The sequence below is a fragment of the Malaya genurostris genome, chromosome 1 (assembly GCF_030247185.1).
Source record: "Malaya genurostris strain Urasoe2022 chromosome 1, Malgen_1.1, whole genome shotgun sequence".
In the NCBI taxonomy this organism is placed as follows: Eukaryota; Metazoa; Arthropoda; class Insecta; order Diptera; family Culicidae; genus Malaya; species Malaya genurostris.
The window spans coordinates 10,989,045-10,995,299 of NC_080570.1; the positions used below are offsets into that span (position 1 = coordinate 10,989,045).

A 6,255-nucleotide genomic window follows, 5' to 3' on the forward strand; every position below is an offset into this window, starting at 1 on the left:
ACCCCTTTGCATACCTTGTTTTTCCTAAATTGATCTAGACTGTTTTTTCTAAGGGCTAGACTTTTTCCATGTTTTGCAACAAAAAAAAATAGTCGAAACATGACCAATCCTACAAAAAATTTTAAGTCAGTGATGTTCACGAAACTAGTTAAATTTTCGATTGAAAACACTGAAAAAAGTACTTATCGAGCCGTACACGTCTCAAAAATTTGAAGTCAAACTACGAAAGTACCATTTTTATTTGAAAGAAATTGTCTCAACATCGATAATTATCCGGCCCTTGGCATCTTAGAGTTTAAGCAGTATGCCTAAAAATATATTATATTATTGAATAAAAAAAACATCGATAATTATGTTAAAACCTGTTTTAATCCACCTAGTGGTGTAATGATGCTTTTCTCATATCAATCGTACTATCATATATAATACTGTGGTATTCTTCAAAATAATTTTCTTCGATTCTAGAAAGAATAACCGAAATCGGTTTGTTTGGCCGTCTACTGATAAAAACTATCAATTGGAGAAAATTTGAGGTCGATTCTGAAAACTTTTTACGGTTTTCCGCCCTTTTCAGTGATGGTATAAAATTTTCAACACACTTTATCCTACCGGATCCGAAAGTCGGATCCGGATGAAATTAAGGAATTTCGTATGGGACCACAGGAGCTTTCATTTGAACCTAAGTGTGAAAAAATCGGCAGCGTAATCTATGAGAAAAGTTAGGATTACCAGGATTACAATACAGATGTCAGTTTCCAAGTTCAGTTTCAGAATTCGGATTCTGCATTCAATTGTAGAATCCAGGTCCAGAAATTAGTTTCTGAAGCCAGGTCCTGAATTAAGTTCCTGAGTCCAAGTAAGGAATTCAGTTCTAGAATTGAGTTACAGAATTCAGTTCCAGAATCCTGACCTATAATTGAGTTTCATCCTGGTCTATGATCCAGGTTTAGAATTTCAGAACTCAGGTTCCAACCTTCAGGCTCTGTGTTCAGTTGTAGAAGTTGTAATGATCCAAGTTCAGAATCCCAGTCCTAGTAATCAAGTTCAGTTGCAGAATTCAGTTTCAGAAGTCACGTCCAGAAGCTTCAAGCTCCAGATCTTAGGCCCAGAATTCGGGTTCTAAATTGTGGTCCAGAGTAGAGATGGGCAAAACAGTTCATTTCAAAGAATCGTTCAATACTAAGGAGTGTATCGAAAATGAGCTATCCACATAATTTGTGTTGTACGCATGTACACGGAACGACCGAAATTAGCTCTGCGCCTAATTCGTATTACTGTTTTTTTAATTAGTTGATTTTAACAACAAAATTTCCAAAATAACTATAAAATTAGTTAAAATTGAGAATTTATTTGCTGAAAAAAACTCTTATTTTTAGAGAATGTGTTTAGTTGGCGAATATTCTGGACACAAACCAGCAATATTTCAATCCAACACGAAATTCTCATTGACAACTAGTTTTGTTTTTAAAATCAGAAAATTTGTTTCTATTTATCCATCACCAGTTTATTAGCCACAAAATTCATGAGAAGTGTCAAAACAAAACAATTCAATAAAAAGTTAAAAGGGACAGTCTTGTTGAAACTGCTTGCAAATTGTTTAGATGTTTACGCATGTGTTACGATATATCCATATATAAATTTCTAAACCGGTATGTAAAAATGACGTAAACTGTTAGTGGAAAGTGTATTTATTCAGAATTTGTGCGCATTTGAAGCGATTGTGCGTAATAATGTTTTTACGCAGACCAGTGAAGTGAGTTTCGAATGTTGCACTCTAATTGTACATGTCAAATGGTGTTTTTTGTATCTTCCAACCTTCCGGGCTCTGCCGTCCGGTGTACTACTTGTATTCGGTTTTTGTTTTCCGAGTGCTCAAAGTTTTCAGTGAGAGAGTCGATCTCGAGAAGTCGAATGAAGAAAACAGCGTTTTAGAAGAAAAATTTCTAAAAAAGTTTATGTTTCGTTTACGTCTTTTTCTCCATTACAATATCGTATTTATACCTACCAATATAGAAAAGACAACCGCGACTGAAATTTTTTTCGGTTGTAGTGTGCCATCTAGTGGCTAGTAGTCATTACGGTGTTAGCGTTATTTCGGCGACAGAGCGCCATATAGCTGCAAATTGCAAAAACCGATTCAACCATTTATGTTGGTTGAAAACAAAGTTTTATTTCTCTAATTCAACTAAAAAATTAGTTGAATGGATATGAAGTGTGCCTTAGCTAAGAAATGACAATTAGTGAATTCAACTAAAAAAATAGCCATTTCAATAAATATTTTATTATTATCAAGAAAATTAGAATTAAGAAATCTAAATTAGCAAAAGTAAGACTTTTTTAGTTGTGTCAAAAAATAACTAACTAAAATCAGAAAATCAACTAATTTTTTCGCCAAAATGCTGATATCGGTCTTTCCGTGTATTTGTGATGGTTTTCTATGTTCAGATCACAGCATGTTGTGCGTTTGGCTGTCGGCTTTCGTTTGTGCGGTTGAAATTCTGCGTTTTCAAAATGTCGCGTATTGAAAAGGAAGTGAAAATTAAGGCTCTAGACACATGGCTAAGTGAGAAGGGTATTACTATGGGAAAATTGGCGAAGCGGTTTGGAATTCATCATGCCAGTGTTAAAACTATCATTGATAAGTTTGGGCAACACTATTCTTTGGATGAGCTACCAGGGAAAGGCAGAAAACCCGATTCTTCCAACCCGAAACTGGACCAGAAAGTGGTATCTCTAATCATGAAGACAAATCAATGTCAATACGTGATTTGGCTAAAAAAGCAGGAACGAGTGTCGGACTGATTCAGCGTATCAAGAATCACCTGAAGACCTACAAGAAGCAAGAAATCTCGAAACAAAGTGTAGAACAGAAGAAACGAGCAGCAACAAGGGCCCGGAAATTGTATTCGCGTCTTTTGCAGTGTCCGGATGCATGCGTTTTGATGTACGATGGGACTTATGTAAAGGAAGACTCAAAAACCCTTACAGGTCCACAATACTTTACTGTCGTCGTTGGAGAGGATGTGAGCGGTTCGGATAGGGCGATTCAAGTTAAGAAACTCGGTCGAAAGGTACTGGTATGGCAAGCAATTCGTTCCTGTGGTTTAAAGTCAACCATTTTTTACACTACCGGAACTATAAATGCAGAAATTTATCGATCTGAGTGCCTTCAGAATAGATTGCTGCCTTTATATAAGAAGCATAGGACTATACCCCACTGTTTTGGTCGGATTTAGCTTCGGCTCACTATGCCAAAACCACTTTCAATAATTGGCTTGCGGAAAAGGGTATAAATTTCGTTGAGAAAAATATCACTCCACCTAATTGCCCTCAGCTTCGACCCATCGAACGTTACTGGGCAATCGTGAAGAGGGTCTTCAAGAAGACTGGTTAGGCAGCTGGGAACATGCAGGAGTTCAAAAAAATTTGGGCTCAAGCGTCCAAAAAATGCGATGATACACTTGTCCGGAACTTGATGAAGAGCGTTCGACCAAAAGTTCAAAAATTCGTGAAGGAATAATTTAAATTTCATCCGGTTTCCACTATGTTCAAGTTTAACCTCGTACAAAAAAAGGATCAATTTTTAGTTTGAATAAAATATCGTTTTTTATCATAATTTGAAAGAAAAATTTGTGGATAGCTTATTTTCGATACACTCCTTAGCAAAGCCTTGGTATTACAATCCTGTAGTGGAATTTGACCTTCTGTTTCAACAGATTTCGCAGCCGATTCAGAGTGTACAGAACCATTTCCTAGCTGGTGGTACGATCCTACTGACACTACAAATTCTTCCAGGTCGGGGCTCGAACATACGACAACTGGTTTGTTAGACCAGTGACCAGTGCATTGAACCGCCAACCCGAGACGTTCAATACTGCAGAGTTCTATTGAAAGAACAAGCTCTCCAGAGCCGGTTGTTCGTTCTGTTGATGGTTGCTATGTTTGTGCAAAGACTGAACGAGAACGTTGTTTTGTTAGGTTAAGCGAGCAAAAGAATAAAAAGATCATACGAACTTGAACTGAGGTTTCGAACTAGTTCTTTTGAACCGTTCGCGAATAAATTGCCCATCTCTAGTCCAGAGATCTGGTTCAGAGCTCAGGTCCGAATCCAGAGTTCAGGCTCAAAATCTTGGTCCCGTGTTCAGTTTCTGGATCCAGGTATCGAAATCAGATCCTGAATTCGGTAGCAGAATCCAGACTCAGTTCCACAATTTTGATACATGTAAATTAATGACAAAGATCTTTTAGAAAGTGTGAAGAAATATTTTAAGTTTAAAACCGTATTACAAAACCGTATCCCAAATATTAAACCTAGTACAAGGCTCCTGACAATCAAAACCTACGCCTACTCTGACATCACAAAAAAAAACAAAATTAGCACAAAATTTCCCGGCCGCTCAACTACAAGACGTCTGATCCTAGACAAACTAGCACCCCTTCCGAGGTGGCTAGTTTTTTGTTGTTGTTGTTCTTTCTTCTAGTCACCCGCTTTGAGGTCGAGTGGCATACTTACACACAGACACACACATACACTGACACGCCAAGCCGGCATGCGGGCAGTAGGCAAGTGCCGGAGAGCCAAAGTAGGATGCGAGCATGATGCAGAACCGCTCGCTCTGGCACTGACTTGTGGTACGTACCGGTTGTGCGAGCAGGATCGCACTCGAGATAAGTAGATTTGACTCACGAAAAAGTGGATTTTTTTTTGCTTTTGTTCCCGAGTAGTTCGTGTTCTAGCCTCGCCTCTAGCTAGTTAGTTAGTTAGTGCGCGGTAATTGGAAATTTTACGAACATTTTGGTTGGGATTTGTTGTCGGTTATCAGTTTGGTCCGTCACGCAAATACTCTCACCAACACACACACACATAGACATGCACATGCACACTTACAAACAAGACGCAGTGCTCACTTGAATTGGAAATAGAACAATGATGATAATTCGTGTTTTTTTTTTGGAGCTCTGCGTAGGCCACGCCTCTTGGCCGAATTCTTTTTTTTTGTTTGTTTTCGGGTGGGCGGGCTTTATCATGCTCGTGTCGTTTGCCTTTTGCCACATTACATTAGGCGTGATAGACGTGATATTATTAATTACCTTCGCTAAAGCTAGCCCCTACTGAGCTGGAATGTTGTTGTTGTTGTTACTGTTGTTTTTGTAGTGTGATCACATCGTTTCTGTCGGAGAATTCTCAAGGACTGCGGTTACATTGCCGTGCTGGAATAGTTTAGTTTTTGTTGTTGTTGTTACTGTTGCTTCTGTGGTTTCACCACGTACGCACCGTACGACCGGGGATCATCACCCAGCGCATTGATCTAGTAAGTACGCGGCGGTGTGTTGAATTCCGCACGCACACTGACACACTAACACACTCACACATACAACCGCCACCGACACTCGGCGCGTCGTTTGTCTATATTGGTGTGGTGGTTTTGGTGATGTGATGTGTTGTGGGCGGCGTGGGAATAGCAAAAGGGACACTGTGAAATATATTCACCACACAGCTCGGGTTGGACAGCCGCCGCACACTTGGATGATGATCGGAGGCGCGTGTCACGGTACCAACAGGCGGCTATCCTGGCTATCCATTCTACCAACCGCACACACGCACAAGGACTCGCACAATCCGTCCCGACCGAATTTCACGAAACCTGTCGTCGTTGCCGTCGTCGTCGTCTCCGCGTCACGAACGGACCACACGAAAGGGACAACCAAAACAGATACGAAAGAAAAGGCACATACTGGAAAACGGAACGGAAAAAACTCGCGCGAACCGCACACTCTGTTTTTCACTTCTCGGCGTTTCGGAAACTTCACCACAACTGTTTTAGTGTTGGCTGCTGCAGCTCCGCACAACCCCGAACTATACGCGCGACCGAGTGCAATTGCAGTTTGTGCAAGTACTGCTGCTGCTGCAACTGCAGCAGCACCAACAGCAACAACAACAACAACAGTAACAAAGCAGGCGAACGAAACGAAACGAATGAACGAAAAAGTGCAACAACTGCCCGCCGCCGTTTGGCTAGGTCTTGGTCTAGCAGCAGCGGCAACGGAGGCAGTAGTAGGCCATGGCTAGTGGTGCCACTTACGAAAAAAAAAAGTTTTGTAAGGTTTCATTCCTTTATTTCTGTTGTTATTTGACTTATGTGTGAGAGAGACAGAGTGTTGCTAGGGGGCTGAAATCATTTAGAATTGGCCCAGGTTAGGGTACGGAACTGCTGTGATCACTTGATTTTACTTTACTTGGCCCGAAATTCACTG

At 40.3% G+C, this 6,255-nt stretch overlaps 1 protein-coding gene across 2 annotated transcripts in view; it reads right to left on the bottom strand.

The window, feature by feature from the left end:
• The window catches only part of LOC131432241 (mushroom body large-type Kenyon cell-specific protein 1), a 314,709-nt gene extending 308,838 nt beyond the window's left edge, over positions 1-5,871 (bottom strand). Inside the window, exons 1-2 of one of the 2 annotated variants that reach the window (XM_058598410.1) lie at positions 5,492-5,871; positions 5,092-5,211 (exon numbers count right to left, since the gene is read on the bottom strand). The gene's annotated coding sequence lies outside the window, so the exon portion shown is untranslated. Of the gene's footprint in view, positions 1-5,091 lie in introns of both variants that reach the window. The other variant, XM_058598401.1, reaches the window with a different exon arrangement.
• Positions 5,872-6,255: the final 384 nt, after the last annotated feature.